The sequence below is a fragment of the Tasmannia lanceolata genome, unplaced genomic scaffold (assembly GCF_043159265.1).
Source record: "Tasmannia lanceolata isolate RefF3 unplaced genomic scaffold, GAP_Taslan_0.1 ptg000037l, whole genome shotgun sequence".
Classification (NCBI taxonomy): domain Eukaryota; kingdom Viridiplantae; phylum Streptophyta; class Magnoliopsida; order Canellales; family Winteraceae; genus Tasmannia; species Tasmannia lanceolata.
This window is the reverse complement of record NW_027518714.1, coordinates 17,435,405-17,446,629: the sequence shown is the minus strand read 5'-3', so window position 1 is coordinate 17,446,629 and position 11,225 is coordinate 17,435,405.

Below are 11,225 nucleotides of genomic sequence, written 5' to 3'. Positions count from 1 at the left end.
AATCAAACACTTGAATCAACTCAGCTCATAGAAGCAGAAATTACACTCACATACAGTAACAGTGGGTGCGTGGGTTTTCACTTTTAACTTTGGGATAATTACATTTACACCCCCTCTAGTTTCTGACACATCCACTTCCACCCCTATAGTTTAAAACGTGACAAATACACCCCTATAGTTTCAATTTGTTTAAGGTTTGCCCCCTCAGCTGAAGGTTCGTCCATAGATTGAAGGATTAGGATGATCCGATGGAGCTGATTTTTTGGGCACACCATATCTATGTCAGGACCCATCAAATGAACGCTTTGGATCATCCAAATAATGTGGGCCCTTACCCGAATCCAAACAGTACCAAAAAATCATCCAAATAATGTGGGCCCACATTGTTTGGATGATCCAAAGCGTTCATTTGATGGGTCCTGACATAGTTAGGGTGTGCCCAAAAAATCAGCTCCATCGGATCATCCTAACCCTTCAATCTATGGACGAACCTTCAACTGAGGGGGCCTACCTTAAACAAATTGAAACTACAAGGGTGTATTTGTCATGTTTTAAACTATAGGGGTGGAAGTGGATGTGTCAGAAACTAGAGGGGGTGTAAATGTAATTATCCCTTTAACTTTTAACTAACAATAGAAAAAAATGTACATACTATAACTTATGTAACTCGGGTCGGGTCGGGTCGGGCCCCTTCAAACCCGGCTCGACCCGAGATTCATGCGGGCTTTTGAATGCTGAACCCGGCTCGACCCGAAACCCATGAAACCTGAACCCGACCCAGGCTATTTTCGGGTCGGGTCGATGCGGGTCGGGTTTTACCCGGCTCGAGTTGCAGCCCTAATATTTACTGCTATAAAAGGGATCATGAATGAATATAAAAAGGCTAAGGGGCTCTAAAAAGCCATTCTCCACCTTGGTTTTTCGATGCGGTGAATGAGAAATTTCCTAAGAAACCCCAAAAATCTCTAAACAAGCATTTAAGCAGCTGGGTCCTTTCCATGCATTTCTCTATTTTCCTATTTTTTGTGGCTAAATGATGCGGAATAATGAGATTTTCATAGACGACTCTGATCCGCTTTACAAGATTCTTATTATCCCATTTCAGCCGGTTTCCACGAATAAGGATCAGAATGGTTTCCGAAAATAACTAACGATTCACAAAAATATGTGTTGTGGGAATCACAGCTCGCAATTCACCTATAACATCTCTAAAGTGTCGAGTCGAACAAAATTATTAGTGAATCACAATTCACAACTCATATAAGGATTCAAGTAATAAGTAGAGAAATATTGAAGATTCGAAATCAATGTTTTAAAAAAATAATAAAATAGTAATTGATCAGCAGTTTATACTCACGAGTTATATTATGGAGCTTGGTCCCATTGTGATTAGGGCTGCACAACAAAACCACTCAAACTGATAAACCGAACCGAACCGGGCCATTCGGTTCGGTTTTTATATCTACCGGTTCGGTCGTGGTTACGATTTTCACAAAACCGATCCAATCGGTTCGGTTCAGTGTTCAGAAAATATTAATCCGCAAAACCAAACCGAACTGGCAATTGATATGAAATCCGAACCGAACCGGTTCAGATATCTCTTTTTAGTATTTTTTGCCGTTCAACTTCAAACTTCAAACGGTTCGTCCATTATCCCCAAAATCAAACGGTCCAAAGTTGTCAATTATCCCCAAAATCAAACGGTTCGCCCAATATTAATCCATTATGTCTTTTTCTATTTATGACTGCTCATTACTTATAGGTAAAATACAGATAAACCGTGAACCGAAACCGGTTCGGTTTGGTTCGGTTCAACTGCCAATCGGTTCAGTTACGGTTTGGAAAAAATCCAAACCGATGGGATCGGTTCGTTTAAGAAATTCCCTTAAACCGAACCAGACCGAACCATGTACAGCACTAATTGTGATAAGTAATATTAGTCAGTCATGTTGCAAGTGCCATCCCAATTTGCAGTTTCATCTCTTAGGGTACCTTGGCCATGGGCTAGAGTTTGTAAGTCCGTTTATCTTCTTCACTACTTTCTCTTCACATCTATTATCCTACAAATTGGTATTCATGAATCAAATTTTTTTATGACAAGAGAACATTATTTTATTCCAAAAAAGTAGAAAATGTGATCTAGGGGTGAAACTTGGGTCGGGTTTACCCGAACCGCATCGACCCGACCTGAAAATAGCATGGGTCGGGTTTAGAAATCATGGGTCTTGGGTAGGGTCAGGTTTTAGTTTAAAAACCCGGCTCAATCTTGGGTAGGGTAGAGTTTAAAGAAAAAAAACCCGAGAACCGACCCGACTTATGTAGGTGTACTATGACATTTTTAACTATCTCTTGAATAACATAGCAAATTATTTTTCAATATAATTATATAATTGTTTTTATTGAGGTGATCATGTTTGTGATATGGAAATATAGTTTCCTTCTTAAATTTATACACGTGATTACATAAATTTAGAGATTTTTGGTGTGACAATTTATTTTTATTTTTCTACAACAAGTCAACGTGAAAAAACCCGACCTGACCCGAGAATTATCATGCGTATGGCAGAGTTTGGGAGTTGTGGGTTTTCCCGAAAAAAACCCAACCCGACCCGACCCGAGATATTTCTCGGGTAGGGTAGGGTTCTTCAAAACCCGACCCGAGTTGCACCCGTAATGTGATCCTTAGAAATGAGTTTAAAAACATGATTCTGATTCTGAAAGCACACCAAAGAATAAGAATATATTCTGGCTTCCAGAATGAGAATCATGAGAATGGTTAAAGATCGCAACCATATGAATAGATATTGCAATTCACTGGGACGATATATGATTTGTGCATTTTCTGTTAATTATAAGTGTTGCATCTCTCTCTCTCTCAATGCTACTTGACCAAATGCATTGAGAGGCAAAATCTATACACACCTTGGACTTTTGGAAAAGTTTTGCAACACTGCACATTTCACAATAATAGCAGAAAGAAAGAGGAACATGTTCCATGGAAAAACTATAGATAAATCTTAAGCTAAAAAACCAAAATTATTTCAACCAAATAAATTTAAACAAACAAAAGTCTTTACAAAAGCCATAACTTAAGCATCCACAATAAAAATAAAAATAAAACAGAAGAAAATGGTAAGGATTTGATAGAAGGCTAAGCACTATGTCCATACTTAGATCCTAATTAAGAAAGATTAAAATTTGAGAACCATTAAATGTAAAATAGAGATTTTCTATTAAACTGTGTTGATTACAATTATCAATTACTAGTGCTTAAATAAGCACTTGGAGATAAACATGAGAGATAAAGATAAGAAGATCATCCTAATCTAAACCAACTTCCCTAATCTACCATATCCTAATCTAAACCAAACTTCCACCAAGATCATAAACGGTCAGATTGACAAATCTCAACGCACCCCCTCAAACGTATATTGATTGAAAATCTATATACGTTTGCCTAAAATAAAAGTCCCCAAACAATTACAATAAAAACACTCCCAACACACTCAAGCGGAATATTGCCAAACTTCCAGTGTAATGCACACCAAGTTGATGAAGAAGGTTCATTAATGTTGATTGATGCTTCTTGCCACATGTATGTCACGGTTGGTTGCGGAAAGGAAGCCACAATGGGCTAAATGAGACTCAAGGCCTCGATGGGGCGAGTCTACATAAAATGGGTCACCATGGACCAATGCCAAAATTGGCGAGAATGAGCCCAATGGGCAAGAAAACTCTCTCAGGCAGGCACTCCAAGGGTCCAAGGCATTTACCTTAAGGGACTGAAGCACCTCAACTGAGTAGAGTAGTTATTTCAGGTACACACATCAAACAGATGTACCTCAAGTGAAATTGAAAATGAGAGAAAAAGTGGAAAAAAGAAGGGCAACTAGAGGCTTAAGGACAAGACAAAATTATTGGCAAACATTAAGGATCATATAAACCTTTTAGAAAGGAATTAGTGTGTACAAAGGATGGGTGTAATTATCAAATAAGGGGCTTTAGATGAGATCAGAGAGGCTTCCACAAAAAAGAGGGATTAAGAATTGCAAGGAGGTGATTTGAGTAAGGTAGTGGATGCCTAATTCTCAACCTTTTCTCCCCTAGTCTCATCATGAGAAGAGAACCCCACTGACAAATCAGACCCTTTTTTTTGCATAGTGATATTCCCCCCCGCACCCCCCCCCCCCCCCCCAGAAATCGTTAGCTTTTAAGCCTTTTGGAGTTAACGGTGGCTCCTCCACCTCTTTGTATTTCCTAACGATATCTGTTGAAGGGGGGGGGGGCAAAGAACTCAGTGCAAGTGGAGAAAAAGGAGATTGTGTTCCTCAACATCAACCCCATGTGAAGCCAGTAACAACATTGTGGAGAAAGACTCGACTCGGGTGATGGTGGTGATAGCAGCAAACACTAGCAACGACAAAGAGTTCAGTGTTCTATAGGCAAATCTGTCATGCCGGTGGATTAGGCTGTGGCTGGCAAGAGGGTGCCCCGATTTGTGGCCAAAGGCAAGAGGAAGCAAGAGATTGCATCATACACCCACAAGCTATTTGTTGGAGGTTCTAAGTGAAAAGTAGATAGGGAGAAAGGGGTTAGAGTTTGCATTGGGAAGCCATGGATTCCTAGATCTAATGGAGCTGAGCAGATGGCTAGATCGGCCATCCACCGGAAAACGGCATCGCTAGGGTTTTGCTCAGGCCTAGGGGATTGATGGCTCTGATACCATGTAAAATAGAGATTTTCTATTAATCTATGTTGATTACAATTAACAATAACTAGTGCTTAAATAAGCACTTGGAGATAAACATGACAGATAAAGATAAGAAGATCATCCTAATCTAAACCAACTTCCCTAATCTACCCATCCTAATCTAAACCAAACTTCCACCAAGATCATAAACGATCGATTGACAAATCTCAACATTAAATGAGTGCCTCATCGGAGTAGAAAAACTAATCCAAAATCAACATTAGTGCTTCAGCATCCAAGTATCGGCAATTAAAGGGTGTGTTTGGATTGCGGGTATTGGAAATAAGAATCGGTATTGGATTCCTTTTTAGTGGATTCGCGCGTTTGGGCTGTTTTGCGAAACGGAATGGGTAACGGGTTTTGACACCGAGCGTAAATAAAAGGGAAAAAAATGGGGCGTATTGTTTCCCACCTAAGGAGGTGGTATTCTGATTCCCAGAATCAAAATAAAAAAGACGCGCTCTTCTCACGCATCACACAATTGTCGTTCCTCTCTCTCCTCCCCTCCCCTCTCCTCTCCTCTGCTCTCCACTCCTCTCCTCTCTTCCCTTCTCCTCTCTGTTTCAGCACATGGCTGAGGGCAAAGTCTAGATGTTCCAAGGCATGTTTCGGTACCCTCCATTTTAGCAGAGCCGCTAACGAGAAGATGGGAGAGCTTGTTGTTAGGGTTGAAAAATCTCTCAGGTACTTAATAGAGGTCATGTTCTTTCCAACCAGTTTACATTCCCTTGGTGCTGAAAGCCTACACTGACCTTGCATACCTGGACTTCGATAAGCAGATTCATGGCCATGTATACAGATTTAGGACTACTTCGAATGCTGTTGTTGGAAATTCCTGTTAGACCGAAAATCGGTAACAGGTACGACAGTGACGTAAGGGCTGAGCTGGATGACCAGAGGAATTGAGTCCTGCGGGACCGGAGTGAAGCGGAGTGAAGGGACTGAGTCCTGCTGAGAGAGCTGAGTCCTGCACAAAGGCAAGCGAGGTCAGAAGACCAACCCGGGTTTTACTCCGGACAGGCCCTTCGACACTCAAGTCAGTATGAGCAGGAGTGCAGAGCTAGTTTAAGAGTTTAGGGTGGAGAGAAGGTTTTTCATTACCCTTCGTTCGAGCTTTGAACTCCCTTTTATAGAGGGAGAGTTGGTGACACGGGGATTACCCACTCCATGACAGGTGGCAGCCTGTGATAGGCTTGAGTTCACCTACTCCAGGACAGGTGGCAGCCTGCGATAGGCTTGAGTTCACCTACTCCAGGACAGGTGGTGGCCTGTGATAGGCTTGAGTTCACCTACTCCAGGACAGGTGGTGGCCTGCTACAGGCTGGAGTTTACCTACTCCAGGACAGGTGTCGGCCTGCTACAGGCTGGAGTTTTTACACCCCATCAGTTTCCCCCCAGTTTTCCAAGTCATTGAGTGACTTGGGGAAGTGTGGTGAATTACATTCTTGAATTTGCTGGAAATGAGTCCGGAAATTCATCAGTTCGGCTGGAAATAAGTCCGGAAATTTGTCAGTCCGGCTTGAGAATCAATCCGGAATTTGTCAGTCCGGAATTTGTTAGTCCGGCTTGAGAATCAGTCCGGAATTTGTCAGTTCGGCTTGGGAGTCAGTCCGGAATTTGTCAGTCCGGCTTGAGAATCAGTCCAGAATTTGTCAGTCCGGCTTGGGTCGGACTGATTTTTGTCGTCTAGCGAGACGCGTCATATCCAGTCCGGCTGGAGATGTTTAGAACGGCTTAGGATGACCAAGTTTTATTGAACTTGGGTTTTTGCAAGGGTTTGGTTTTCTGTCCGGGCCCGTTCCTGACTAAGAGTGCGCTCCCGGTCTTGGTGGAGACGAGCCGTGGCGAACCAAGCAGCAAGTACCCGAGTTTTCGCGAACTGGGTTTCCAAGCGGCGAGTTCCCAAGTTATAGCGAACTGGGTTTCTGAGGAGCTTTGGTTTTTGCATCCGGACTGGTTCCGGACCAAGAGTGCGCTCCCGGTCTTTGCGGAGACGAGCCGTGGCGAACCAAGCAGCGAGTACCCTAGTTTTAGTGAACTGGGTTTCCAATTTGATGAGTACCCAAGTTTTAGCGAACTGAGTTTCCGAGCAGCGAGTACCCAGTTTTAGCGAACTGGGTTTCCATGTAGCGAGTACCCGAGTTTTAGTGAACTGGGTTTCCAGAGTACCCGAGTTTTAGTGAACTAGGTTTCCAAGCGGCGTTGGTTTTTGCATCCGGGCTGGTTCCGGACCAGGAGTACGCTCCCGATCTTTGCGGAGACGAGCCGTGGCGATCCAAGCAGCGAGTACCCAGTTTAAGCGAACTGGGTTTCCAAGTAAATGAGTACCCGAGTTTTTAGTGGACTGGGTTTCTAGAGTACCCGAGTTTTAGTGAACTGGGTTTCCAAGCGGCGTTGGTTTTTACATCCAGGCTGGTTCCGGACCAGGAGTACGCTCCCGATCTTTGCGGAGACGAGCCGTGGTGATCCAAGCAGCGAGTACCCAGTTTTAGCGAACTGGGTTTCCAGAGTACCCGAGTTTTAGTGAACTGGGTTTCCAAGCGGCGTTGGTTTTTGCATCCGGGCTGGTTCCGGACCAGGAGGACGCTCCCGATCTTTGCGGAGACGAGCCGTGGCGATCCAAGCAGCGAGTACCCAGTTTTAGCGAACTGGGTTTCCAGAGTACCCGAGTTTTACTGAACTGGGTTTCCAAGCGGCGTTGGTTTTTTCATCCGGGCTGGTTCCGAATCAGGAGTACGCTCCCGATCTTTGCGGAGACGAGCCGTGGCGATCCAAGCAGCGAGTACCTAGTTTTAGCGAACTGGGTTTCCAAGTAATGAGTACCCGAGTTTTAGTGAACTGGGTTTCCAGAGTACCCGAGTTTTAGTGAACTGGGTTTCCAGAGTACCCGAGTTTTAGTGAACTGAGTTTCCAAGCGGCGTTGGATTTTGCATCCGGGTTGGTTCCGGACCAGGACTACGCTCCTGATCTTTGCGGAGACGAGCCGTGGCGAACCAAGCAGCGAGTACCCAGTTTTAGCGAACTGGGTTTCCAAATAGCAAGTACCCGAGTTTTAGTGAACTGGGTTTCCAAGCGGCGTTGGTTTTTGCATCCGGGTTGGTTCCAGACCAGGAATACGCTCCCGATTTTTGCGGAGACGAGCCGTGGCGATCCAAGCAGCGAGTACCCAGTTTTAGCGAACTGGGTTTCTAGAGTACCCGAGTTTTAGTGAACTGGGTTTCCAAGCGGCGTTGGTTTTTGCATCCGGGCTGGTTTCGGACCAGGAGTACACTCCCGCTCTTTACGGAGACGAGCCGGGGCGATCCAAGCAGCGAGTACCCAGTTTTAGCAAACTAGGTTTCCAAGTAATGAGTACCCGAGTTTTAATGAACTGGGTTTTCCAGAGTACCCGAGTTTTAGTGAACTGGGTTTCCAAGGAGCTTTGGTTTTTGCATCCGGACTGGTTCCGGACCAGGAGTGCGCTCCCGGTCTTTGCGGAGACGAGCCGTGGCGAACCAAGCGTCGAGTACCCTAGTTTTAGTGATCTGGGTTTCCAGTTTGATGAGTACCTAAGTTTTAGCGAACTGGGTTTCCAAGGAGCTTTGGTTTTTGCACCGGACTGGTTCCGGACCAGGAGTGCGCTCCCGGTCTTTGCGGAGACGAGCCGTGGCGAACCAAGCGTCGAGTACCCTAGTTTTAGTGAACTGGGTTTCCAATTTGATGAGTACCCAAGTTTTAGCGAACTGAGTTTCCAAGTAATGAGTACGAAGAGATTTGCAAAAGAGCTTGTCATTCACATTCAGCAGATATTTACAAAGTCACTTTCACGCGGGGTGGTGTACTGCTGATAGTATTTTCTGAGGTCTTCGGCGGGTTCAGTCACCTGTGCTTCGTCTCTCAGATCAAGTAGTTCAATCGGCAAGGATTCCGATGCATCTTTGCCTTTTGAGTGCCATGGCATAGCACTCCCTGGACTGTGGTTGATCTCCTCTTACCTCACCCACACCGTTTGGCGTTATGAACTTCATTTTCTGGTGATACGCTGAAGCGACTGCGCGGATTAAGTTCTGCCCGGGTCGTCCCAAGATAGCGTTATAGACCGAAGTAGCCCTCACTACCTGGAAGTTGACCATGGCGAAAGCTTGGCAGGGCGGCTCTCCGACGAGGACTGAGAGTTCAATCTGCCCTTCCATTTTCACGACTTCCCCCGAGAAACTGAACAGATCGGAGTTCGCCGGCCTTAAGCGGTCGTCACCTATCATCATTCTCTCGAAAGCATGATAGTACAAAATATCGGCCGAACTCCCATTGTCGACCATGATTTTCTTCAACTCCCAGTTTACGACGAGCATGGTTATGACCAGTGTGTCGTCGTGTGGCAGTATCAGGTTGTCGAGATCCGCATCTGAAAAGGAGATCTCATTCTCCGTCCTCATCTTCTTACTGCATGTGTGCACGGCGTTGACTCGGCGTGCATATGCTTTTCGAGCAGCAGACGATGTGCCCCAGTGGCTGGTCCGCCCATAATTGTGCCTATGACTCCCCTTGGCCAGGAATTTTGTGCCTCTGGTTGTGGACTGGATGGCAGAGGAGACTTGTTCCGGGCAGGGGGCGGCAGCGACCGTCGAGGGCTGCGGCCCGGAGGACTCTTCTCTCTTCTGTCTGGTCGGCGGCCATCATTCCGGACATATTTTTTCAAGTAACCCCGGCCTATCAGCTGCTCAATTTCTTCCTTGAGCTGCCAGCATTCATCTGTGTCGTGACCGTGGTCCCTGTGGAACCGACAATATTTTGATTGGTCTCTCTTATTTTCCTTGGAGATCATTCTGGTTGGCCATCTTACGAATTCTTCTCCCTCGATTGCGGCCAGTATGCTTCTCCTGGAGGTGTTGAGAGGGGTAAAGTTCTCTTCCCTCCTCTGGGGGGACTTTTCTCTTCTGACGGCCTGGTCATCCCTACGCTACTTGGTAGGGTTCTTGTCCTCAGAGGTTCTCCTCCGATTTGAGTCCAGGGCCCCCAGTGTCTCTTCGACTGCTATGTACTCCTCAGCTCCGGCCATTAGATCTGCCAGTGAGTGCGGATTTTGGCGAGCTACTGACCGGTGGAAGTCGTTGGATCTAGCGCCCGCGAGGAGCGCGTTCATTGCGGCTGAGGGATTTAGATTTGGCACTTGAAGTGCCTCCTTATTGAAGCGGCTGACGAACATTTTCAGAGGCTCATTGTCCTCCTGCCGCAAGGCCATCAAGGATGCTGTTGTTTTCCTTGGCCTTCTGCTGCTCATGAAATGGCGGACCAGATCGTCCCCAAAATCTTCAAAGTTGCTGATGGAGTTTGGCTTGATTCTGGAGTACCAGTCCCGGGTCGCGCCAGTCAGTGTGGTCGGGAACGCTCTGCAGAGGAAGCCGTCTGACGCACCGTGGAGGAGCATCATTGCTGTGAATGTCTCTAAGTGGTCCACTGGGTCAGTGGTTCCATCATATTGCGGGATGGTAGGCATTTTAAACCCTCTGGGTGCTGGGGCACCCATGACGTCGTCGGTAAACGGCGTTCTGCTTGAGAACGCCCGCACAGTAGGCCAGCTCTGATCTCTTGCCAGCTCTTCTATGCGGTGATCCATTTCTTCCATCCTTTGAAGCATTGGATCACCTCTGCGGTCTGGTTGGTCCAGCGGCCTGTTTCTCTCCACCGATGGGCTCGCCGCAGAGCCGGACTGACTGTCCGGACTCCTTCGACGAGGCCGGGACTTCTCTTGTGGTGCACGCCCTTCGTGAGCTCGGTGCCTTTGTGCAGAGCGGGACCGCAGCCTTTGGCGGCGGTGCGGCTCTGTATGAGCATGCTTGGCTCTGGGGGGATGGACTTGCCTCGAGTGGTGAGTCCGGTCTTCTCCGTGGCGTGCCGACTCTCCCTCGTGGAAATTCGACCTTTCCCGTATAGGTCGTGGAGCTTCTGGAGGAGGTTGGGGAGGCGCCTAAAGTAGTTGCTGATACTGACCGACGAGGGCTGTCATCTGCTGAAAAAGGGCTTGAACTTGATCCGGAGTAGGTGCAGGATTAAGGTGTTCTGAGCGAGCAGGGCTCTGTTCAGCTGTAGCAGAGGCTGCCACCATTAGCGAGGCGATTCGCTCACTTCGAGCCCTGTGAGGCAGCACGGCTCGATCAGTCCGTGCAGTTGGTGCCCGCGCACTCTTGCGCCCTGCCATTTTTATAAGAGATCTGAATAGCTTTTAGTTCTGGGGTCCCATGGATGGCGCCAATCTGTTAGACCGAAAATCGTAACAGGTACGACAGTGACGTAAGGGCTGAGCTGGATGACCAGAAGAACTGAGTCCTGCGGGACCGGAGTGAAACGAAGTGAAGGGACTGAGTCCTGCTGAGAGAGCTGAGTCCTGCTGAGAGAGCTGAGTCCTGCACAAAGGCAAGCGAGGTCAGAAGACCAACCCGGGTTGTACTCCGGACAGGCCCTTCGACACTCAAGTCAGTATGAGAGCTGAGTCCTG